Source organism: Polypterus senegalus, chromosome 11 (assembly GCF_016835505.1).
Source record: "Polypterus senegalus isolate Bchr_013 chromosome 11, ASM1683550v1, whole genome shotgun sequence".
Taxonomy (NCBI): Eukaryota; Metazoa; Chordata; class Cladistia; order Polypteriformes; family Polypteridae; genus Polypterus; species Polypterus senegalus.
In genome coordinates this window covers 163,617,894-163,645,655 of record NC_053164.1, presented here as the reverse complement: position 1 = coordinate 163,645,655, position 27,762 = coordinate 163,617,894, and positions in this window count along the sequence as shown.

Here is a 27,762-nt window from a genome sequence, read left to right as displayed (position 1 = left end):
CAGCCTACAAGGCAACCATAAACAAAATAGCTGTAACAATAAATAAATAAACAAAATGGCTGTGTGTAACACTAAAAAATGATTTAATAACAGGAATGAAAAATCCTGTGGTGAAATAAGTGTCCAAATCTAACCTCAATAGCATTAGACAGAAGGTGAGATCTAACCCTAGCCAGGCACCAGTTAATTGCAAAGCCCTTTCAAGTACAAACCCACACATATACTTGGCCAAAACAGAAAAGCCAAAAGATGACAGAGGAAGCCATATATTCATAGATACAAAGGAACATGCAAACTTCACACATTCAGAGAGCTGGCTCAGGATTTGAACCTAGGATACTGGATTCATGAGGCATGATTGCTAATCTCTGAATGACTTTATATCCCTATTTCTGCCTAGCCTGGAATTATTGCTAAGGAGACAAGTGCATCTCATTTGAAAAATTGAATTGTCTTGAAATTTTTTCATTAGATGTTAATATAGCTTAGCATTTAGTGTTTTATGGAAAATGACACTGAATAACAACAGTTCTCACTTCCTTGTATACAATTTCAAGTGTATCTAGGAGTATTTTACCTTTAGTTAATGTTCACATGTTTCTTATAGCAGCTCTCCGACCTAGTACTAACCTCTGCATCACTAAACCCACTTTTACTGTTGGATGGCTTAAATCAAAACTTGAGCATAGTTTTGTTCATATCAGCATTTTTCATGGAGACCAAATGCTGATCCAACACGTGAATAACGTTTCTCACATTTCCAAATAAACCTCTTTATTTTTCTTCTTCATTGGAAGCTTTTTAAGCACTTGACCTATTGTTCCAAGCCCTATTTCAGAGACTATGAATATGTGCCAAAGTCAAATGAGGTTTCAACAGTGTATGAACTTGGACATCCAAGAAGCTATTTACACTGAAGAAACAAGCTTTCAATATTTCTGTTGCTGATATATCAACAGGATGAACTCACAGCTGCATAATTTGGGCAGTGATGATTTTAAGAAGCAATGGACCATAAAAGGACTGATGATCCAGGTAAAGATCACCTCCACAGCTGTCAGTATAATCTCAAGGAAGCAGTGGAGCACAGAATGTTCCTATCAATGATATTGCTTAGCTTTTTTTGCTTTTCCTTTTACTTTAGTATGCCTGTCAAGAATAGACCAGCACATGCTTTCAGATTGGTCATGAATGAATGTGTTTGATTTACTTGTTACATCAATATGAGCTTGCCTTTTCTCTGAGATAATAAAACAGACTCTTTGACAGCACTGCTTTTTGTTGAAATCAACAGAAATATAACAATCTTGTGGTCATTGAATAGAATATAAATGTTGACATCTAACCATGTCACTGGCCATGCCATTCTACCATTAATCTGCCATTGTGAGGTTTTGACACTTTGTTTGCTTGTAAACTTAGGCTGTTATCTGGTTTTAATATTGTGGTGACCTATGCTACTCATTCATCATGCACTGATATACTTTGGCATTCTAGTTAGGTTTCATGAAAAATTATACTTAATAAGACATTTTTCACTTCTTCCTTGAATGCAATATCATATTTAGCCAAGAGTGTTTTGTTTTTATAATGTTCATGTATATTACATGTATATTTCTGCTATTTAGATTATAGAACAGGCTATATGTTTTATTTGTATTGAACTTTAAACCACCTAACTTTCAGGTTTGGTCATGACAACTGATTCACTGTATAATATTAAGCAAATCACTTATGCCTTCTAACTGTACAAATAACATAACCTTTGCAAAACTACTTGATTCAAAATATGGGTCATGGAGGCCAGAAACAATTGCATTAGCATTCAGCATAGGGCATAAAGCACCCTGGAGAGGATGCTAGCCATCACAGATACCATTCAAACACACCCACATGATCAATAAGGAATTGTCAATTAACCTAACCTAACCTTGAATAAAATCCATACAGATACAGGGGAATGTGCAAACATGAGCAGTACGACATTAAAACCCAGGGGAATTTTTCAAAGAAGAAGCAGTGCTAATACTTGCACTACTGTGCATTTCACTTTAATGTATTGTAATAAATACAGACAACAACGTCAAAGGTTTGGGGTTTTTAGCCCCGTATACTGCAAAAAATCAAGGTCAAAATAATTCCAGCAAACCATTAGACACATAGGGATGTGTAGACGGACAATATATGGAGGCGGACCAGAAATTAAACCATGGGATGCTGGGAAAGACATGGTGATGGATGGGTAAATGACATCATCAAACTGGGACCAGAGGGTAGAAAGGAACCCGGAAATACTGAGGTTATTTGAGTTGCCCGGGTGGAATTATGGCGATGTTGCTTCATCTTTTCTAAAGAAATAGAAAGAGAGAGGTTAGTACCCCACTGTTGTCATCTGGCACGACTTGTCACTTTGCACGTCAGGTCCTTAAGCTGCTCTCCAAGCAGTCATGCGTGACAGTATATTTTAAACATTTACACTGGTTGTTGATCTTATAAGTCACTTTACATAAAGGAGTTAAACAAATACACATAATATAATAATACATAATAATACAAATATATATAACTAGCTCTGCTACCCATCTAAGATGGGTTAAAATCTTAAGTTATCAATGTAGACTTCATGTTGATTTATTTGATACATGAGTTATCCATTTGGTATGGTTTAATAATACTCACCCAATCACTTTTCCTCGCGGCAGCCTTCTCATCCTTTGATAGACCTGCCCATTGTTGTTGCTTCCTCTTGGCTTTGTTCATCAAACTGATTGCTCTTATAGTATAGTGTTTTGACAGTGGTGGTCACTGCCACATTGGCCTGGTTCAGTGACTCCAGCCTAGTTGGGTCAGGGCTTTAGTTTCTCAATGTTTGTGTCAATTTATTATTATTTTCACTCATCCATTGCCCACTACGCAAAGTTATCAATCATTAGCATTACAGCTACAAACTTCATTCACATGGCCCAAGCAGGTACAAGAAAGTTACTATCATGCTGTAACAGAATAGGCTGATAAAATCAATTTGTCAATTTTTAAACTCTTATTTAGTATTTAATTGCCATTTTTGATCTTTTTGACACTTGTTTTGCATATTTTGCCTATTTTAAAATTTTTCTTCATAACACTAGCAACTGGATGGACATACAAACACTTTTCATTAAGATGTATAATAATAATAATCAATCCAATAAATCAGGCTATGTATAAGAAAACACCATCAACTATGTGGCCATCCTAAGCCATCGTCTGCACCTTGCACATCCATTTGCTTTGCAGTATAGGTTTTTAATTTTAAAGTTTGGCTGCCCCGCTTTGGCACTTATGTCTTGCCCCATAACCAGTTTCCTCTAGTTTCCCACTTCTTTATTTGAGTTTGCATCTTGTAAGAAGTTGTAACATGTTCTCAAAAGATTGATTGATTGACTTCACTGTCTGCTCCGCTTTGCTCTGGTTTGTTTTAATCAAATTTCTATTAACATTTCAACATCAAATACAACAATGGATCAAACAGAAATGTAAGCACCCCCAATCAACCCAGTCCTGTAAAGAAATAAATCAAGTTAGAGTGCCTGTGCTACCCAAAAAATGGACACCACCTGCAAATGGTCTCCATAGGGAAGAAAGAGAAGGGATATACTGAAACTGGAAAAATCAGGTATTAAGAATAAGGACAGTACAACTGGGTACCCACCATGTAATCTTGAACCAGCTTCTCCACTGATTTCCATCTTTCAATATTGGGGTCAGATGACTTCAGAGAGTTTTAGTAAGAGCTGAGTTATAGAACGAAGGTTTCTAAAAGGAAAAGCAGGGTATTTCCAGCGAGAGACTAACATTGTTTTGTAGAAACTGCCCCTAAAGAGAATAATCTCTGCTGGATAACAGTATGAGAGAGAGCACAGAGGTATAACTGAAGTAATATTTGAGGTACTAGAGGAATATTAGAAAGAATGGAGGATTAAAAATTGGAAAAACCAGACCAGAAAGTATGTAAAATCGGCAATTCCAAAAATCATGTATAAAAATGTACCTTGAACTTTAGCAATAGTATAATAATATTTTCCATTATGTAGAGGAGACACAGTAAATATCACATTGCCAGATTGAAATTATAGATAAAGGCCTATAGGATGCATTACAAATAATTGGATATTGGACAGACACTAGCTTCATGGTGAGGGAGAGAAAGCAGAGGAAGTTATAGAGTGGCTTTAGAGGATCATAAGAACAGATCTTAGATGTAAACAGAAGAGAAAGAAGAAAGAAAAAATATTATAAACAATTCTCAGTGACTGGAAGATCTGGAGCCCAGTGTCATCATAATTATGTCTAAGCCCCTTAACATGCACACGTACCGGTCCCGGTACATAACGACGATTGGACGACGTCACAATCATGTCACAGCCATGTGTACATGCCCCTCTGTCATGCACCTCGACATACTACACATTAAATGAAAATTCAGAGTCTTGTCTTTCCGATGATATAAGCCATTTTGACACACAACAACCACAGCACTGACACTAAATCCTTTTTTACAGAGAAGTAAATACTTTTAAGAGCTGACTTTTCCTACTTTTGACTACCTTTGAAGGCTCTCTGCAAGTTAAACATCAATATTTCCGAGCAATATTGATCTCATTCTGTCCGTAAGGCTCCAGGGAATATAATCCAGTAAAATGATTAGGTCCAAAACACACGATAGATCCTCAAAGGGACAAAAACTCCAGAAAACGTTTTTTAACTCGAGACTAGCTCTGACATTTTTTTTCATTTCTATTGGTCATATCAGACGTAATTTGTTTCTGTCGGCAATAACCATGCTAAAGCATGTTACACGGAAGTGTTAGCTTCTGATTGACACCTAAGTTGGCCAATTACGATTAGTCTGGGGGGTGACTGGCACCTCGTATAGCCAACGAGTGTCACAGACAGCTGAACGATGACGCACAACTCCAAACCCTGGTAGAATCTACCAGTTTGATTGGACGCTGTGAGTGACACTCCAAACTTACAGCCAATGAGCAGCTGAGCACGCCGATATGTAACTTGCCATACCAACTTGTAAACAAAACCGATCGAAGCTGGCATTTGTGCCAGTCTAGAGGTCTTTATTTTCACAAAAAAAACTTAGGCGAGAACAAAAAAATTAATTTTTTTCTGCGAGTTCTAATGTGCATAACTTTTGATCAATCACACCTACAGTGATTCTGACTACTAAGGGTGAAACTAGAGAAAGTTACCTTTACAAAGAGACCAAACATGTGTTTATACTCCAGTTCAATAACAGCAATGATTCTAATTTGGAGAGGTCAAATTACAAGCGATTTAGCAAAAATGACCCCGGGAGTCACAATGACACATCTAAGGAGGGAAAGATATGGGGTTGCCACCAATATGTTGAAGTGAACTGTGGAAAATAGGGGCATGTGAGTGCCAAATATAGCATTGGCCATGTCCTTAAAACAACAAAAACAAACTTTACTTATATAGCATATTTTCATACAAACAATGTAGTTCAAAGTGGTGTACAAAATTAAATAAAAGGAAGTTAATATAAAACATAACCAACAAGTTTATGCAGTAATGTTATACAGTATGCAATAAAGAAAAAGGTAACGTTGAATGGCCAGAAAGACATAAAAAGCAAAAAAAAATCAAGTTAGGCTGGAGAAAAAAACAAAATCTGCAGGGATTCCAAGGCCAAAAGTTCACCCAAACCCCACTGAGCATTCTACCTAACATAAACATTCTAAATTAGTCCTCATGTTTTTAAGAGTAAAACACAGGGGAAGCATGGCATCTTAATCAGGTGGTGGTGGCACAGGTCACCACCACAGAAAAACTGGAAAAGACATCAGAGAATAGTTCAGATTAGTAGGGAATTGCAGAACCCAGAGGAAAATGATAATTCAATACCCATATAGTGTAATGGGGATACAATAAACTAAAATGTAGCTACGGAAATGCCATTTTAAAATAAAGGGTTTCCAGTGAGAGTTGGACTCCGCCAGGGCTGCCCTTTGTCACCGATTCTGTTCATAACTTTTATGGACAGAATTTCTAGGCGCAGCCAGGGTGTTGAAGGGGTCCGGTTTGGTGGACTCAGGATTGGGTCACTGCTTTTGCAGATGATGTTGTCCTGTTTGCTTCATCAGGCCGTGATCTTCAGCTCTCTCTGGATCGGTTCGCAGCTGAGTGTGAAGCGGCTGGGATGAGAATCAGCACCTCCAAATCCGAGAGCATGGTCCTCAGCCGGAAAAGGGTGGAGTGCCCTCTCAGGGTTGGGGGAGAGATCCTGCCCCAAGTGGAGGAGTTCAAGTATCTCGGGGTCTTGTTCACGAGTGAGGGAAGAATGGAGCGTGAGATCGACAGGCGGATCGGTGCGGCGTCCGCAGTGATGCGGGCTCTGCATCGGTCTGTCGTGGTGAAAAAGGAGCTGAGCCGTAAGGCAAGGCTCTCAATTTACCAGTCGATCTACGCTCCTACCCTCACCTATGGTCATGAGCTATGGGTAGTGACCGAAAGAACGAGATCGCGAATACAAGCGGCTGAAATGAGTTTCCTCCGCAGGGTGTCTGGGCTTTCCCTTAAAGATAGGGTGAGAAGCTCAGTCATCCGGGAGGGGCTCAGAGTAGAGCCGCTGCTCCTCCGCATCGAGAGGAGTCAGATGAGGTGGCTCGGGCATCTGATCAGGATGCCTCCTGGACGCCTCCCTGGTGAGGTGTTCCGGGCACGTCCAACCGGGAGGAGACCCCGGGGAAGACCCAGGACACGCTGGAGGGACTATGTCTTCCGGCTGGCCTTGGAACGCTGGGATTCTCCCGGAAGAGCTGGAAGAAGTGGCGGGGAGAGGGAAGTCTGGGCCTCTCTGCTTGCTGCTGCCCCGCGACCCGACCTCGGATAAGCGGAAGAGGATGGATGGATGGATGGATGGGTTTCTAGCAGTTTTTTTTTAAATTGCTCTACAGTATTAGCCTAGCAAATTTCTATTGGTAAAATATTCCAAATTTGAAGTGCATAACAACAAAATGCTGCTTCTTCTCTTCTTTTCAGGTTATGACTTGGAGTGTAAGGGGACAGACATTCTAAAATATAGGACAGGGTGAGATTATTTAAGGCATTGTAAACCATCAGTAGTATTTTAAAGTCAATTCCAAATGACACGAGTAATCAATGTAACAATGCTAAAACTGATGAAATGTGCTCATGATTTCTTTTACTAATTAAGATTTTTGCAGCTGCATTTTGCACTAACTGTAACCGATTGATGTTTTTCTTAGGTAGTCCTGTAAGGAGTGCATTACAGTAATCTAGTCTGAAAAAGTGTGAATTAATTTTTCAGCATCATGTAAAGTTATGAGAGGTCTAACTTTATATACAGGGTGGTCCATATTTATGTTTATGATTGAAAAAGTGTTACTGTCAATGTTATTATCAAGTAACCAATAAAACATGAACATTAAGAACTTTAAATGTGTTTTCATCCCCAGTTCTCCATGGTGTGGTCCAGGTAGCTTGGCACATCTGTATGGATATCCTCTGAAATTCTTCTGTGATAGCTGCAAGTAGCTCAGCCACATTGTGACTGTGATGTTGATACACCATGTCTTTTAGGTAACCCCACAGGAAAAAGTCTGGTGGGGTCAAATTGGGAGTCAGCCATTCATAGACCCACGTCAGCCAATCCAGCACTGCAAGAATGTTTTATTCAACCACAGTTGCACTGGTACGGCGTAGTGTGGCTGTGCTCCATCTTGCTGCCACTACAGATCATCAATGTCCGATCATGCAGACAATAAAGGATACAGAGTACCGATAAGCAACCAGGACAGCAGGGGCCTCATGTATAAATGGTGCATACGCACAGAAATGTTGCGTAAGAACGTTTCCATGTTCAAATTGCGATGTATAAAACCTAAACTTGGCGTAAAGCCACGCACATTTCCATGGTACCTCATACCCTGTCGTACGCAAGTTCTGCGCTCGGTTTTGGAGACTGGCGGCACCCAGCGTCAAAGCAGTGCTACTGTTCCTGTTTGGTTATCCTTTATTTCTTAGATCCACATTCCTGACGCGGCTTTATAAATACACTGAAACTAACCGCATATTGTTTATTAGTGTAATGCATCTGATTGTAATTACCTTGTAACAATATAATGGTCCAGGGAACAGCCATAGTATTCCAAATACCATAACTGCATAACTTCATCTTTTTCTTCTTTAAGCTGCTCCCTTTAAGGGTTGCCACAGCGGATCATCTTTTTCCATATTACTCTCACTGTACCACTCGGAGCATTTATATTATTGTATCTGAGTGGGGAATCACAGCAGCAGCTGATTGGAAAGACAATTATTGGGATTATAGCATCAAGCACATGCTGCCTCAGCCACGGCAAAACGTTTCAAAGCCTTTCCTGTACGGACCTCGCGGTTCAGAAACAGTTTCATCCCAAGAACTATAAACTCACTCAATCAATTGCTCCTTGTAGAACTGTTTGTACTTTTAAATACAATTACCCCACTGTAAACTTGCACTAGAGTTATAAAATTGCACAACCGGCGCCACTTCATAAAGCGCATATTTACATATGATGACGATATCATTTTTAAGATGAAATGCAGCAAAATATGTTGATTATATTATACAGATAAAACTTTAACTTCATTTAAATAATCTGTATTGTTAATAATTAAACATACGAGGACACGGTGCAGCAGCAATAGCGAGTTCACTTATTGTTTCTGCCTCGTGGTGTATATTTGCTGAGGCTGGCACGACACTGGAAGGATAGACGGATAGAATAATTAAACACGTACTATGAAGGTATTTCAATGTGCTTTAAAAGTTTTAAAGTATCGTCGTTGGAAGGTTACAGATGGCTTAACGTCTATTACAGAGCTGATTGTGTGGCAATTGGGTATTTGGGGAAAGAAAAGTAAGGGCAGAAATTGGAGGTTAGTACTTTGAAAGAGACAGTACTGCTACAATAAATTATTTCATCGAAGGTCGCGCATGGCGCAGCAGCATCTTGTGTGAGACATGAACAATCACTACACCATCGTGTTCCCATGTTTAATAACATGCTTTCATTCCAACCATCATGAAAATCATATCACGTATACATCTCAGTATTTTAATTATTCAGAGAGCTGTAATATCATGAATGTAATGGATTCTGTGTCCTGTCGGAGAAAGACAAAGAACGGAAGCACGTAGTGATTCACACACATAGAGCACATAGAAGATCAAATACAAAACAAAGCATTTAACGTGCTACTTTAATTACAATGTGATTTGAGAAACTAGTAAATTAAATGATTTTAAGATTAAGTTTATGATGTTCTACTTTAATGACAAAATAAACTACGTGATTAAAGTGGAAATTTCAAGATTAAAGTTGACATTTTGTGCTTTGTTTCCACTGTGTGCCTAGTTTTTTTTGTTTTTACCCTAATAAGCTTTCATATGACACTCAGACGGTGGGCTACGATTTGCCTTTTCACGCCGACTTTGATATGTGAATTCTTTTTTATTTTGCAACTGTGCAACTTTGTGAACTTGAGCTTTTGAGATTCTCCGACACGCTATGTCAGTCGATCAACTTCCTTTTGTTGATTATACCACTGTTTAAATCAACAAATACTACGTTTTTCCTTTGCCTCCACTTGGTATTCGCTGAAATTCTAATTTTTTCCCCCGTACTTTTACCATTGTCTTTTCACAGAACACTGAGCTTATGATTTGCATATTCAAAGAGGCATAATTCTGGGAGGAATTGGGGGCGAGACAGCAGGCACGTGCGTTACTTTTCACGCTGACTGGGATTTATGTAGCAGAAGAACATGGAAGTTGGAGTACGCACAGATTTCTGCATCTGGATTTTTCTGTGCGTAAGCACATTTCGGCTTTTGTGCTCACGTCATATTATAGTGCGAATTCTATGCACGCAGTTATGCATGAGGCCCTAGAACTTTTGTCATCAATATCAATGGTCACATGAGGGTTTTCTCCCCGACAGTACACGCAAATGTACCGGTTGGACTCATCTGTCCTAATGATGTGCTATGCCAAAACTGGATTCTGCTGCAGCATTCCTAGCCACACGTCTGCAAACTGCATGCGCCTGTCCGGATCATCCTCATTGAGAGCAATAACCAAATGAGGATAATATGACTTTAAATTCAGGTCCTTCATTATTCTCTGCTGTGCAAGAAATATTCAGCTGTTTGGACACACGCTGCTGTGAGTTCAGCCTCTCAGGGAAACTTTGAAAGGCATTCACCACAAGAGCTGTGTTGGCAGTATGTACATTTCTGGACCTACCTTGCTTCCTTTGCTTGCAAAATAGTATCGCTGATATTGAATTTTGCGTTTATTCTCATGATGGTTAGCACACTAGAGCTACTGCCTCCAAATTCAGCTGCCATTCTCGTTTCACCACCACATAGTTGTTTGTTGCGTAGTATAAATGCACACAACGTATGCACTGCTCTAGCAACAATCAATTTGCAGCAGGGGTTTTCCTGCTCCAGCACATTGTTACTCCCATTTTCAGGCTACACAGTGATGCCATTTTTGATACTTTTCGTGCAATAGTTTAAATGCTACAGCCTGTGAAATGTCATATACTGTACATAAATATGGGCCACCCTCTATAATTTATTCCTATATTCCTTAAGTGAAAGAATGCAATCCTAGTAATCTGATTAATATGTAATTTATAATCTAGGTCAGAGTCAATAGTTACCCTTAAATTCTTAATTCTTACCTCTGACTTGACGTTTAAGCCTAAGGGATCAAGTTTATTTCTAATACCCTCACAATATCGCTGCCAGGGGGTGCTGCATGGATCCCGGAGCCTGTATGGACACCTCTACAGCCCCACCCAGAAGTGCAATTAGCCACAAGTGATCAAGCACCTGAAGCACTTCCGGGTGGGCTATAAAAAGGGCCAGCATCCATCACTCATGAGCCAGAATCGGGAGGAAGAGGACACGGTTACCTGAGAGGAGTGGTGGTGCCAAAGGAAGGGTTGATTGATTGCTGAATTGTGCTTTGGGACTGTGTTGGGCCGATGGGACACAGGAAAGACGTGCCTCACGGCTGAAGAAAGAAATAAAAAGCCTTTTGATTTTACACGTGCCTCAGTGTGAATCTGTGCCGGGTCAGGCGTCTATTGTAAAAGTTAGGGGATGCTATCGCTCCCTTGAACCCCTGTCCAAGACTCCAGACACCAAGTAAGATTCCAAAAGTAGACTATATTTATTAACAATAGTGCACAATTCATCCTCTCTTCCACAATACTCATTAAACACACAATTCTAATCACAATAAACAATCCACCACTCCCAGACGTGTTGCCCTCCTACCACCCAGCTCAGCTCGCTGTCTGGAAGCTGTCACAGTCTTTTTATAGTCCCTGACCCGGAAGTGTTCTAATCCCCAGTTCATGTGATCCTTATCACTTCCAGGTCAGATAAAAAGTCCTTTTCTTCATCCCGGAAGTACATCACTTCTGCTGTCGCTCTGCCTATGACGCACTTCCGGGTTATAGGGCACATATGACTCTCTATTCCTCCCTGCAGCCTCCTCTGTTGGCCCCTGGGGTATCCAGCAGGTTTGTAAGGGAAAACTCCATGGTCCATGATTCCCTGCTGGCATCTGGGGCACCTCCATGCTGCAGTGAGAGCTCCATCTGGTGGCCTGGGGGTATTGGCTGTGGTTATATGAATCACGTAACACAAAGTAGTTTGAATTCCTGAGCTTTCAGCCCCTGCCAGAAGCCATCACCAGAGTGTAATGCTTAGACATATAAGAATCAAAGGTAATATATAGCTAAATTGTGGGGGTCTGTCAGGGGTTTGGTCAGTGTATTTGGGTGGGTAATGAGGTGGTGGTTGGGAGGAGTACTGGTCATAAAGTTTTATTTGTTATGAACATGTTCTTATTAAGTTTGCATATGCTGAGTCCAAATGTCTGTTGATGGCGTTTTCGTTTGATAGCCAAGATTCAACCAGCTCTCTGGCACTTTAAGTACTGGCCTTAAATCTTATTTGTACATTGTCCCAGTTAAATGTATGTCCAGTTGATTTTGTATGCCTATAGATCAGTGATCGTGAGCCCTTCCTTCTGATGGCGTTTTGATGCTCCTGTATACGTGTTGCGATTCTTTTTGATGTTTGTCCTATGTATACCACTGGGCAAGAACTGCATGGAATGCTAAAAACTGTGTTTCGTGTTTCTGCTGTCAATTTCTTGTTTTTGGCATTGAAAAGGACAGTGTGCAGATTGTTTGAAGGCTTGTGTGCTATTCTGATACCTGATTTGGACAGGATGCGTGCTATGCCTTCTGACACTCCGTGATGATAAGGAAGTGAGTACCAGGTGAGATGGGGGTCTGGTTTGAGTCAATTGTATGCTGAGTTCTCTGGCATCTCCTGTGTAGGCATTGTTCTCCCTTTGTGAATCTCCATCTGCAAATATATATATATATATAGATATATATATATATATATATATATATATATTGTGGCAGTACACTACATAGTCCATAAGGCCCTGCTGGAACTCAGGGCACGATCCTGCTGTCGGGAGAGCTCCTCCTGGCGGCCTGGGGTGAGGGCCGGAGCACGAAGCCGGCAGTCCTCCACAATTCCCCCACCTCAGCGACGACAACTGGGGCAGAGCATCCGGCCCCGCGAGGTACGTCCTCCTCCAAGAGGACGCGTCAGCCGGAGCCTGGCTGCGTTGTCCATGTCTTCCGGCGAACCTTGGGGGAACGGTGTATCCTTTATCCGCCCGCTCCCCTGTCCTCCGGGAACAGTCTCGCCACTCGTGGCCCAGCCGACGGCAGTTGTAACACTGACAATGTCCTCCTGGGTGTCTCCCTCTGTAAGACCAGAAACACCTCCGTCAGCGTCACCTCCGCCCCTTTCTCTGCCAAGGAGGGGTTTATGGCCGCTTTGCTGCCCTTTATCCCTCTCTCTGATATGTCAGGAGTCCCACGCTTTATTTTGGGGATCTCCTGTTTCATCTGGGGCTTGTGCTCAGCTTGAGGTTCTCTATGGAAAAGAGAGCGCCTCTTTGCTGTTTGCATGCCCGTTGTCCTTCAGTTATTAGGAGGCGGCGTCATTAGCACCGCCTCGCCCCGATGAACAGCACCATTCAGCTGCACCGGCACAAGCGGCGCTTCCCCCGGCGCTCCTATCGCCGGCACTACCCCGCACATAGGACCGGTTGGGAGCTGGAAACTTGTACGGCTCTGGGTGGCCACGTCACACGCATGCCCCGGACCGTTTACTCTTTTCACCAACCCTTCGGTCACTGTGTCACAATCCTTTGTCGGGCACACGGTGCTTTGACACGCGCTACTTATTATTTGCGGTGCCGGTTCGCATTGTGTCCCTTTATGCTCTACGACACGGGTCAGACTCACCTGCACTCCCGCATCGATCACCTCTGGAGCTTCTCGGCCCAGCCGCTGCACGAAGTCCTTCAGACCCTTCAACGGGGCTGCGCCGTCGCTCCCAATTCCTCCACACGTTCCTTCAGTTCATCCAAATCCTGCAAGAAATGCCGTAGGGGCTTGAGGTATTCCTTGAGCCCCCGTAAGTCCACACAGTTAATGTTTATGGCCGGCGTTGTTTTCGCTTCCGCGTTTTGCTTACCCTCCTGCCACGTGTTCAGCTGGGTCGCGCAAAGGCTCTTGGAGTCCTCAGAGGAACAGCTGGCTACTCCGAGCCGGCTGAGATCTGCCTTTTCCTTTTCACCGGCAGACCCTTCAGCCACAACCCATCCCTCTTTGTCAGTTGCTGTTTGTATTGGTGCTGCTTTGCATGCCTTCCCCTCCCCTTCCAGGAGGCTTGGACCCGTCAGGGAACGAACGACCTCGTCGGAGGACTCAGAGTGTCTTTCACCTCCCCCTCATGCACCGCGGGTGACCAGTCTGTTGTCCTCGTAGGGAGCCATCGCTAGTCGTCTTGCGTCCTGGCCTGCCTTCTGGGAGCCGCAGCCATTTTGCCAAAGCATGAGGCAGTCATCCGAGATGCCGCTGCGATTCTCTCGGTGGGCATCTGCAAAACAGGATACAAATAAAGCCGACACGTCAGGCGTTGTACCTGCAGCTACCTTCGTAGCGGATGGCGGAACCCCCGGACTGTCTAGGGAGTCCGATGCACTCGACCGCTGTCCGTGTCCTGAGTGTTTTGCTACCCGGGCTTGCTCGGCCCAAATTAGCGCTCTGTCTTCCTCGCTCCTGGTCAGGTAGGTCCAGGTCATTTCGGCGTCCGTCAGGCCCTGCAGGCCGCTGGGACTGACCTTCTTTTACCCTGTCTTCTTGCCCATCGTTCTCCGAATTGGACTGACGCTCGCCGCCGTAGCATTTTCAGTAGCGGGTGGTGTTTGCACCTCCGTGAAAAGATGGGGAATTCACTGAGGGTTGTCTGCCCACACAAAATTTGTTTTAGATGCAGGTCCTCTGCCAACAGACGGCCAGAGAATCCTGCTGGCTACGCCAGTGTGGCAGTAGGGGGCGCTAGTGCTCCCTTGAACCCTCAGGTACAACTCCAAACACCAGGTAAAAGTCCAAGACTTTTTATTTTTTTCCACAGTGCACCAAGCACCTTCCACACTACTCATAAATCACTACTAATCACTAAATAAACACAATACTATAATTTTCTCTCCTCCTCGCCCAGACACTTTGCTCCTCTCCCTCCCAGCACAGCTCAGTGTGTGGACTGGCCCATAGTCCTTTTATAGCCCCTGACCCGGAAGCGTTCCTGTCCAATCAGACCACAGTTCCTTATTCCTTCCGGGTCAGGGCAAACAGTCCTGTTCTTCACCCCGGGAGCACATCATTCCTTCCTGTCACGTGACCGTGACATAATCCCGGGTTATAGGGCACACAAGAGCCCATGAGACCCCCTACAGCGACTCCTGGTGGTCCCCAAGGTATCCAGGAAGGCTTTGTAAAAGCACTACATAGTCCATAAGGCCCTGCTGGAACTCGGGGCACGATCCTGCTGTCGGGAGAGCTCCTCCTGGTGGCCTGGGGGTGAGGGCTGGAGCACAAAGCCGGCAGTCCTCCACAATATATACACACACACAATATACAAAATATATATACAGTAATCCCTCGCTATATCATGCTTCAACTTTCACGACTTCACTCTATCGCGGATTTTATATGTAAGCATATCTAAATATATAACGCAGATTTTTCGTGCTTTTGGTTTCTGCGGACAATGGGTCTTTTTACTTCCGGTACATGTTTCCTCAGTTGGTTTGCCCAGTTGATTTCATATTGGTGGATGGCTGAGAAGCTAACCAATTAGAGCACACAGGTAAGTTCCTGTGTGCTGATTGGCTCAGCGACGGAGCGCCAAATTCAATGACACTACAGGAAATGATTAAAGCAGAGCACCGAATTCTGGAACGCAACCCCCGTGATTGAGGAGGGATTACTGTATATATATATTGTTACACACATGCGCTTCGGAGGCAGTCAACAAGACCAAAGGTAATCGATTTAATATATTTTACTTATTATAAGAAATAATCCCGGGAACGAGACATCAACCACTTCCTCATCCATAAGAGCCTGATGATGACATCACTTCCAATCCTCCAATGATGACGTCACTTCCGCCGCCAGATGACAGTGAACACTTCTGACCCCCCCGATGACGACGTCACTTCCGCCCCCTCCCATGACAACATCACTCTACCCCCCACCCCCATCATGACGACGTCACTTCTGGCCCATGATGCTTCCAGTTTCACATGATGACGTCATTTCCGCTTTAATCATTTCCTGAAGCCATTTGGTATCTTGTATAAAAGCCACCATTACACATGCCAATTTGTCGAATGTTTGATGTTTTTTCATCTAGTTTGACCAACACTATTGCATCACAGCACCTGCAGGATGTGATAACAGCCATTTTGCACCACTTTGCTCACTACATATTAGTTGTAAGCAGGTGATGGAGGTAAGAAATAGTTAACCAATTAGAGTCACGATATGATTAGGAGGCCAAAATGACTAGGCCATGGAGGGTAATTTAGCCAGGACATCAATTATAGCATACATGGAAATCCACAAATTTGCAAGTTTATCAACAACAACAACATTTATTTATATAGCAGATTTTCATACAAAAAAATGTAGCTCAAAGTGCTTTACATAATGAAGAATAGAAAAATAAGAGACACAGTAAGAAAATAAAATAAGTCAACATTAATTAACATAGAATAAGAGTAAGGTCCAATGGCCAGGGGACAGAAATAACAAAAAAACTCCAGACGGCTGGAGAAAAAATATAATCTGCAGGGATTCCAGGCCATGAGACCGCCCAGTCCCCTCTGGGCAATCTACCTAACATAAATGAAACAGTCCTCTTTGTATTTATGGTTTTCACGGAAGGACTTGATGATGATGATGATGATCACGTGGACTTCTGGCTTTTAGTCCATCAATGCTGGGGCATCATGGTGCTTTGAGTAGGTGGTGGTGGCGCAGGCCGCCACCACAGAAACGGAAAAGAAACAGAAGAGAGTAGGGGTCAGTACGGATTTTAGAGCCACCATGAATAGTTATTATGATGAATTGAACATACAGAGTATCAGGATTAAGATAAAGTGAAGTTATAAAAAGGCCATGTTAAAGTAATGTGTTTTCAGCAGTGTTTTAAAGTGCTCTACTGTATTAGCCTGGCTAATTCCTATTGGCAGGCTATTCCAGATTTTAGGTGCATAGCAGCAGAAGGTCGCCTTACCACTTCTTTAAAGTTTAGCTTTTGGAATTGTAAGGAGACACTCATTTGATGATCTAAGATTACGATTTGGAATATAGGTGTCAGACATTCCGATATATAAGATGGAGCGAGATTATTTAAGGCTTTATAAACCATAAGCAGAATTTTAAAGTCAATTCTGAAAGACACAGGTAACCAGTGTAGTGACATCAAAACTGGAGAAATGTGTTCGATTTTCTTTTCCTAGTTAGGATTCTAGCAGCTGCATTCTGCACTCGTTGCAAATGATTTATGTCTTTTTTGGGTAGTCCTGAGAGGAGTGCGTTACAGTAATCTAGTCGACTAAAAACAAAAGCGTGAATTAATTTCTCAGCATCTTTCAATGATATAAGAGGTCTAACTTTTGCTATATTTCTTAAGTGAAAAAAATGCTGTCCTAGTGGTCTGATGAATATGTGATTTAAAATTCAGGTTACAGTCAACGGTTACCCCTAAGTTTTTTACTTCCGTCTTAACTTCTAATCCTAATTAGCGGTTAATCCAAGTTTATTTCTGATAACCTCACTGAATCCGTTTTGCCAATCAATAAAATTTCAGTTTTCTCTTTATTTAACTTGAGAAAATTACTATTCATCCATTCAGAAATACCAGTAAGACATTGTGTTAGTGATCGAGAGAGTCGGTGTCATCAGGTGCTATTGATAAGTACAGCTGTGTGTCATCAGCATAGCTGTGGTAGCTCACGTTGTAACCTGAGATAATCTGACCTAACGGGAGCATATAGATTGAGAAAAGAAGCGGACCCAGGATAGAGCCTTGTGGAACACCATATAGAATATCATGTGTCTTTGAGTTGTGATTACCACAACTAACAAAGAATTTTCTCCCTGCCAGGTAGGATTCAAACCAATTTAAGACACTGCCAGAGAGGCCCACCCATTGACTAAGGCGATTTCTAAGAATATTGTGATCAATGGTATCAAACGTGCGCACTCAGATCGAGGAGGATTAGAACAGATAAATAAATGGCCTCTGTCTGCATTTACCAAAGTCATTTACTACTTTAACGAGTGCAGTTTCTGTACTGTGATTTGTTCTAAAACCTGACTGAAATTTATCAAGAATAGCATGTTTATTTAAGTGGTCGTTTAACTGCATAATGACTGCCTTCTCTAGAATTTTACTTAAGAAGGGCAGGTTAGAGATGGGTCTAAAATTTTCAAAAGCAGAGGGTCAAGATTATTTTTCTTGAGCAGGGGTTTAACTACAGCAGTCTTAAGACAGTCTGGGAAAACCCCCGTATCTAATGACGAGTTTACTATGTCAAGAATATTATCAATAAGCGCCTGATACTTCTTTGAAAAACCTGGTTGGTATTGGGTCAAGGACGCAGGTGGAGGGTTTCATTTGAGAGATTATTCTATGTAAATCAGGTAAATCTATCCTGGTGAAAGAATTTAATTTGTTTATAACGGAGTACTGGGGCTTAGGAGGTTCACAGTGTTGGGGAGATATACTATATTATTTCTAATATCATTAATTTTTGATTGAAAAATATAGCAATGTTCTCACAGGTTTCGCTGGAAGTATTATGGGGGCATTCCTTTGTGTTACCTGGGTTTAGCAGACGATCAATTGTAGAAAATAAGACTCTGGGATTACTAGCATTGTTATTTATAATCTTAGAGAAATAGCAGCGCTCTCAAGACGGACTGTGTTATTGTATTCTGTTATTTTAACCTTCAATATCTCATAATGGATAGTTAGTTTAGTTTTCCTCCATTTACGCTCAGCTCTACGACATGTTCTTTTTAAATCAGACACTCTTTGGGTCTTCCATGGTATAACAATGCTAGAAGATTTTTTAACTGTCTTTTCAGGTGCAACTATGTCAACAGCAGCTCTTACTTTAGAATTAAAGTTTTCCACTTACTATTTACATCATCCTTGCTATTATAGCTGGCACTATAAACGGACTGATTGCTTAGAATGTTTGTAAGTTTTACAGCTGCTGAGGAGTCAAAGAAGCGTTTTTTAACAATATGCTTCTCATGAATGTTTTCTATCATTATTTCTATATTAAATAGTAGAAGAAAGTGGTCTGATAGACCATATCAACGATCTGCTTTACATCAACTGTTAGTCCTTTGGTGATAATTAAGTCTAACGTATGACCTGCTTTATGTGTAGGCTGATTAACGAGCTGTCTCAAATCAAAAGAGTCCAGGAGGTTCATAAATTCCTTTACTTTTAGGTCACACTGATTATCGATATGAAAGTTAAAGTCGCCTACAATTAAGAGTGTGTCATAATTCATAATTAAAATTGACATTAAGTCTGAGAATTCCTCAATGAAAGACGTGTTAAATTTAGGAGGTCTATACACGGATAAAACTAGAATGTGAGAATCTCCATGAATAACAACGGCGAGATACTCAAAGGACTTAAATTTACCAAAACTAACATCTTTACACTTTAACCGGCTTGAGTAAATGTTTGCCAAGCCTCCCCTTTTTCCCTGGCGGTCTGCACGAGTAAAACTGTAATCCGGAGGCGCAGATTCGATTAAAACAGCTGCGCCGTCTGAGCTGAGCCACGTTTCACTTAGTGCAATAAAATCAATGTTTCTATCACTAATAAGATCATTGATAAAAAACGTCTTGTTAGTTAAAGCTCTAACATTTAATAGTGCCATATTTAATGATTCGGGGGGGCAGAGCTGAATTCTATGCGCGTTATTAGTTATTGGAACAGAAACTAAATTATTTTTGTTAGCGCCGCTCTGTGTGTATTTTTTATGTAATCTACAATCTGTTTTTATAGTTTTAATGCATTGTTGATCTAAAGTAGTAATTGCAACTAAATTATTGGTGTTTATGCCACACTGCCTAGACGTTTTACGTGCACTAAGACTGGTTATTAAAGTATTAATGTTGTGCACTTTTACAGAAGACTTTATTAAGCCATTATGTCCTAGCAAAGCAGTAGTATTACGGAGGGAGTTTAAAGTAGAAACAGACAGTCAAGATAGACAAATTACCTTAGCAATGTTTTTCCAGCAGACGACTATAGTATTCATTTGATCGTCTGACGAGAGGTAGTGGACCCGAGGTGAAAATTTTTGCCGATGGGGTCCTCTCCTTCGTGTCTTTAATTAGTGCTGCGAAGTCAGCCTTGAGAATCTCAGACTGTCGGTGCCTTATGTCATTTACGCTGGCGTGTAAAATGATGGATCCAACTGCCCTCTTGTGTTTCTCGAAGATGGTCGGCGCCCATCTCATCACGTCTCGGACTCGAGCACCGGGAAAACAAGAAACAAAAGATTTTTGATTAGGGCATGTGATATTAAGGTTTCGGACTATCGAATCACCTACCACGATTATATCACCCGGGGTTGAAGGCAAACTGGGGACGCGGAGAGGGTCGAACCGGTTCTGGATTGGGATGCTCGCCTGTGCCGATGGAGGTGTTCTAGCCTTGAACCCCCGCCTGCATGTCTGAAATATGCCAAGGTCTTCATCGGATTTGTCGTCGCTCCTTCGAGGAGCGGGGGTGAAGCTTACTTGTCCTGGAAATTGGGCGGCACATGGTGGGGTTAATGTTGCATCGACATTAGATGTCGAGGATGGTTTATCCTGCAGCCGAGCCTTCAAACCTCTGAGGTACCTTCTTCTGGACAGGAGTTTCTGAATCTGCTTGTCGAGTGCCTGGAGTTCTTCGACGATGACGGCAACACGATTCGTCTCACTGTCGGCCATTGTGTGCTTGTACTTCCGCTTCTGCTTCGTGACCTAGGAAAGAAAAGCGTCCATATGTACTAAAAGTATTAAAGTTTATAAAACTGTCTACAAGGCATACTAATTATTATGTCACATCTTATTCTTATCTCCTTAGTTAATATAAAAATAGAAGGAATTATGACTTCCAAAGTGAAACTTGGTGTGCAACCAACATTGCATGTAATCAATACACCATTATTTAATAATATTTTCTGTGGTTCCTTCAAGGTAGTTATTGTCATTACCTTGACACCACACACAGACTTCTTTCATTCATGTTGCAAATGAAAATCTCCTCAAATGCAGGAAATACCACCATGATTATATTTTTATATTTAGGCTAAACGTTTCAACTACTGATGCCAGTACATATCACTTCATTGGCTTCCAATAGATTTTCAGAGCCGATTTCAAAATCTTCCTTCTCACATACAGTATGACATTGCTAATGTTTTAGGTTCTCCGGTATTTGAGAGTGCATTTTGAGATCTCAAAATGCAGACCTCCTTAAAAATGCATGGATAAGAGATACTAAGTATGGGAAGTAGAGCCTTTGGCGATCCTAAATTGTCCCTAGAATGTGTGTGTGTGTGTGTGCCCTGCGGTGGGCTGGCGCCCTGCCCGGGATTTGTTTCCTGCCTTGCGCCATGTGTTGGCTGGGATTAGTTCCAGCAGACCCCAAGACCCTGTAGTTAGGATGTAGCAGGTTGGATAATGGATGGATGGCTAGTGTGTCAGAGAGGGGATGAAGAGCACTTTATATAGGCTTATTCTGTGTTATGCGTTTGTCTCATTTGTCTTGCATCCTTTTATGTCAATATATATGCAATTATCATATTTCTATACTCCCTGTGTTTATCAATAAATTATATTACTCTATTTCTTTAAACAAATGTGCTTCAGTTACCTTGATATATAGTAAGTATAACGGCCTAAAACTTCTCCTACGGAGAAAGAGAAAGAGAATAAAGTGGGAACCTAACCACATTATTCAGTTAATTACTAGAACTGCCACAGATAAAGCTGATAGTGATGAACATCAATCATTCAATTCCTTTTCTCACATCCATACAATTTTTTGTAAATTCATTTAGTGTCTCTGGGTGAACATACTGTAGGTTAAAATTCTTTCATTTCCTGACAATGATATCACACTGTTACACTACAGGTTTCAACAATCAAGATTAGAAACTTGATATATGGGTGGACAGGTGTACAGGCATCAGAATGTGACTGACACGTCATTGAAATGCACAATGAAACAAGATTTACTGTTCATCATCCTACTTGGAAACACAACAATGCCAACAATAAAAATTCTGTGTAGGACTTATAAATGATTGAACTTTTCCATAAGCTCAAGCTAATTTCCATGCTAAGTTTCATTTTATAAACCCCAACTTTTACCTAAGAAATGACTTATGCACGCTTCTGAGCATAAGCAATTTTTATAAATTAAGCCCCTGATGTAAATTAGCATGTAAGAACATTAGAAAAATGATGATGCTGGCGTGCAACTCAGCCCAAAAAACTTGCCAATCCTGTCCACCAAATTTCTCCAAAATACCATCAATTCATTCATGGAGAGGAATGATTTGGCTCCCAGCACAGTAATTTCATCACCCAGAAAAATGTAGTTATATGTATATGAATGTATTACATAAAAGAATAAAGAAGAGACAAGGAAGCAAGGAAATTAGCTTTGCCTCCGAAATGTTTGCTGTTTGGATTAGATAACAAGAGACTAGGACTCTGATAGTACCTTGAAGCAGGACTGTTTTTCACTTATTTATTATAAACTACCCCAAACCAAGCTATGTTTAGCTAGTTTATACTGTGAGAGATGGCCGGCAGCTTATCCCGGCCAACACCCCCAGGCCTCTAGATGGAGTTCTCCCTGCAGCATGGAGGTGCCCTGAATGCCCGCAGGACATCATGGACAATGGAGTTCGTCTTCACAGCCCTGCTGGATACCGTGGGGGCCACCAGGGGATAATGCAGGGAGACACAAAGATTGTTTCTATTATAGCTGGAAGTACTTAACAGTTACGGGGACGGAAGAAGCAAAGTACTTCCGGGCTGAAGAAAAGTAAGAGTTTCCGGGTCGAGGACTGTAAAAAGGATGATGGAAAACCCAGCAGACTGAGCCGGCGTTGGGAGGGAGTATGATGGAGCTGCTGGGTGAAGAGCAGGATTAATTATTAGTGTTAATATTAGTGTTAAACTGGTATAATTCCCGGGAAACTGGGAACAGCCAAGCTCGCATATATACCGTGTAAAAGTGTAAAAATCCATCAAGAAATAACAGAGTTATAGTTGAAAACTGAAGACTTCATTGACGTCTGTCAGATAACAGCTTTTAGCAGCAACTTGAAATTGCAATGCGTCAGTCTGTTGCATCCACATTATCTCTGCTAATAAATTTGCCATCACAGAATGATGACAAGAAACTGGATGCATCAGTAAAAGCTGAAATGGCGGTGTTTCAGAGCAACGGCAAGCGCGGGCGTTGTTTAGAACAAGTGTATCTGTATCTGATGACTGTGCTGCCTACTTCAGTGGAGGCAAAGCGTGCTTTCTCAGCAGCTGGCATACTCTGCACGAAGTACTCTCTCGCCTGGCCGACTGCACGCTGGACAAGTTATGCTTTCTACGCTCTTATTACCGCAACTAACTAGATTAGGGGTGCCCACAGTTTTTCGGCTTGCGAGCTACTTTTAAAATGACCAGTTCAAAATGATCTACTTACATTAAAAAGTGTATATATATATATATATATATATATATATATATATATATATATATATATATATATATATATATATATATATACACTGAGTATACTTTATACATAAAATATATGTTGTCGTACCTTGCATAACTGAATAACCTTTATGGCACAATAACAATTCAATACATTTATGGTCACTACAGTATGTGGATTTAATAATCTTCATGTGGGGAAAAGGCTAACTTACATAAATAAGTAGAGCCGAATAATGTAGTCAAGGAGCTTTTGAATTCAGCCGAGTGAAAAATGACGGCTGCCCGATTAACTGCGATTTTAGTTCCTTCTCTTTTCTCTTTCTCAGATCGCTTTTCGGAAGGAAGTGAGTTTTGTAGTTTTTATGAACAGTTCGAAAATGCCTTTCCACATTTTCCTTCTTTGGAATAGCAATGATAGATTGACAGATCAGACAAACGCACTTCAACTGTGACATTGTGAGAGAAAAGAAATCCTCTTTTAATTCCACATAAAGCCCATACCCTCCCCAAACATTTTTCTTTAGTCGATATAAATTGGAAGGCTAACTACTGTAGATCACAGCTGGAGTTTTGCAGTAGATCGCGCGTTTGATTGTGCGTGCGGGATGACCAGTGTCTTAGAAGAAAGGAGATCTCAGACTGGCAAATGGCAAATGCCATAGGGAGGATATATGATAGACTAACGTTTAAAAAGATTTTTTTTTAATGCAACGCGATCTACCTGCACTACCTTTGCGATCTACCTGCACTACCTTTGCGATCTACCTGCACTACCTTTGCGATCTACTGGTCGATCGCGATCGATGCATTGGGCACCCCTGAACTAGATACATGTACTTGTATGATAGCATGAACTGCTTGCAGATAAGGTTAGTCTTTTATTGGTGTCAACATATTGCAGTAGTTTTATTAAAAATAAGTGTCGGTCATTCTAAAACCGTTCACATGTGAGATGCCCGTGCAGTGTGTCATCTCCGGGAGCCCGGGATTCCCGGGAATGACATGCAGGATTTCCGAATTCCCGGGAATGGATAAACCTGTCCGGGAATGGATTCCCTAGACTGGGAACCAGTGAGGTGACTTTTTATTTTTTTTCAGTATATAATATGTAAACTTTCGCTTTGCATTTATATGAATATACATTTTTAAGAATGTTTAGAAATGATTTGTGTACTATAATATATAATACTATAATGAAGTACTATCAGTCATAGAGTGTATTTGTATCTTAAATAATTTTGCATCATATACATTTAAAAAGTTAGCAGCATTTCACATCATTTAATCATATAATTACTACACATTATCATTGGGGATTATACAAGCCATTCTGTTACTACATCTGTCCATCCATCAATTTTCCAACCAGCTGAATCCGAACACAGGGTCACGGGGGTCTGCTGGAGCCAATCCCAGCCAACACAGGGCACAAGGCAGGAACCAATCCCGGGCAGGGTGCCAACCCACCGCAGCTGTTACTAAATGTGGGCTAAATTTTTTTTTTTTTACAATCCCCAGTTCCTGTGCATAAAATGATGCTGGCTGCATATATTTAAATTTGCAAAAAAAGTGGCAGTTATAAGCATCAGTAAGTCTGTCAAAATGCTTAGAAAAAAAATATCTCCCGCAAAAATGTAGCCTGTGCGCTTGAACTGCTACCAAATAATATTATCAACTTTTGCACTCAAGAAACACACCCCAAGATACAGGAGATTATTGTGTATGTAGGAAAGGAATTAACTGAAGTGCATAGCTAGACTACTGACGCTGCACCAACTAATTATAGGTTTTGTGAAAATGATTTTGATACTTAATCCTAAAAACTCTTTTAATAGCAAAAACATTTTCGAATTTCAAAGTGTATGTGTTTGGTAAATTTTAAAGATTTGTTTTCAGGTTTGGTCCAGTGCCCCGATGGTCACATTTATAAGCTGCTTGGAGAGATATTTTTAATAGAATTGCAGAATTAACCTTCACTTAACATAGTTAAGTGTCGGCAGCACATGAAAACATGCCATGATTGTGAAAACACCAGCTTTGCTTAAAAATGCCAAACTTATCCCTGAAGCAAACACAGTTAATGGTATTGATCCAAGCATTCAATTTTGATTCCATTCACCTTTGGAGTGATATCAATGGTTGTTTATATTGGAGCTCCCAAAAACATACACATAAATATTTTTTACAGCTTTTGTGTGCAGTCAGTTTTTATTTTTAAAATAATCGGGGTTGTGGAGTCAGAGTCTAAGTGTGAGTCATGCAATTTGATATTTTTTGGTTGTGTCAGTGTCGTAAAAGTTTTGTTTGACCCCCAACTCTAGGACGTGTGCCTCAAGTGCTTCAATATTCAGGTTTTCTGCTGGAGAAATTAAACTCCAATTGTGAAATCTGTCCATTTTTTACTTCCTGACACTCTAATAAAAATCCATAGTTATGTCTACACTTAATTCAAGAATACTGACACCCACACAAAGCTGGGATGCAGCAGCACCACAGGGGTTGCTACGTGATTCATGCTACAAAGCACAAGCAATACACACAAATAAAGTTATGCTGTAACCTTGACTGACAATGCAACTCCAAGGTGTGCATATATTAGATGCATATTCAGACACCACGAGGATGTGCAGACTGAAGGTGGACAGGACCAGGAAGTCAAGAACTAATCGAGTTCTCATAAGCAAATCCAGTAGGAATTAATAGAATCTATAGTCAAAAACATGGGAAAAGCCAATTCAAACTCTTCAACAAAGTAGAGTCATGGCCAAAAGAAAACTCAATAGAAATGTACTAGAAAATCTGTTAGAAATCCACCATGTTGGACAGTGATATAATCACAATGGCACCTTTTTATATCCTTGCATTGATGATGAAATTGCTTGCTATTTCCAGGGGCATGCTTCTAGCAAGCAAAGGTCCCATGTTGCAACAGAGTCTCAAAATGGCAGGCCTCAACAAAAAAAAATGGAGGTGTGGTAAAATTAAATAGACGGTAATAATTCTATACTTTATTGATAAAGGTTTTCCTTAGAATATTTAGCTTGTGAAAAGATTATCCTAATCAAAAACATTCAAGGGAAGTTTTATCTTAAACAAGAAAAATGTATTTCTTTCAGAAAAAAATGTAAGTTTAATTTAAATTCATGACACATTAGAGTTATGTGTCAGGCTGTTTTTCAATCGTGTTCCCACTGACACATCAACTGTATTAGTAGTTTTCTAAAGACCTCTGTCCAATCCCCCAAAAAACAAATGATAAAAGTATTTTTTTTTTGTTTGTTGTATAAGCTCAAAATGATTGTACGGAATGTTATTTTCTTCAAATAAAATTTAAAAAAATAAAATATAAAATCTTATACCAGGGGATTTTTAATTTAATGAAATGGACAAGGACAAATCAACAGATAAGACTTTTGCCATGTCCTTTATATTAGGGCTTCCCAAAATTTTTAATTTAAGCTACCCAAAAGATTATATCACCTTTTCAGGATCCCCCTCTAATATAAACCCAATGCTGCAAAGCTGCGCATGATCTTGGATCTTGGTTTCTTTTAACAGCAGTCCCACAGCATGATCATTTATTAACTCTAAATTCTTGGTGTACCACCTCCAGGAATTGAAATGTTTTAAAGTTCCGACTTTTTTTTTTTTCATTTTTACATACTGAACTCTTACAAAGCACAACTAAAGGTGATATTTTTTATGTCCCTCCTCCAACACCGATTTCGAAATTTTTAAAAAGGATATTTTTGATAGTCTTTGGTGTGGGTCTGCATTTTTTAATTTTCCATGTATATGTCAACTGCTTTTTTGATTAATTATTTTTAATATAAAAACAGAATGGTGACTTGATATGAAAGGAAAAAAGACATTTCAACACTTTACATTTACAGAAGGTTACATCTGAACACAGGTCAAAAGCAGGAGAAAAGTAACTCACAAATGGTTTCAAATCTTGTAAAGGCTGAGCCTTCCTTGTGGCTGCCCAGCTGTTCTTCTTGTTCAGCCTGTTCCCACATTTATATTTTAAGTAATGACGAAGATTACCTAACATTAGCAACTCTAAAAGCTTTTTTTCTGTTGATTACTATTGGATTAATAACAATAAAATAAAATGTTACTTATGTGCTATTTATTTTTAATAATTGTTAGCATTCACCCTTCTTCCTAACTGTATATTTTCCCTACTGTTCAGCCAATTTATCAGCTGTTATAAAAATGATGATGCAGCAAATAATTTTACCAGAACTTAAAATAGTGCACAGAGAGAGAGAGAGAGAGAGACTTTACAGACTGTCAGTTTTGAAGTTATTGAGGTAGCAATCATCCATTACGATGCACTCTTTCACACAATTCCATCATTCTTGATATGTCATCACCAGGCAGTCTTGATCCTGGCACTGATTGGCTCAAAGAGGTGGGGAGTGAGATGGAGTTGTGACCTTAGACTCCGGAG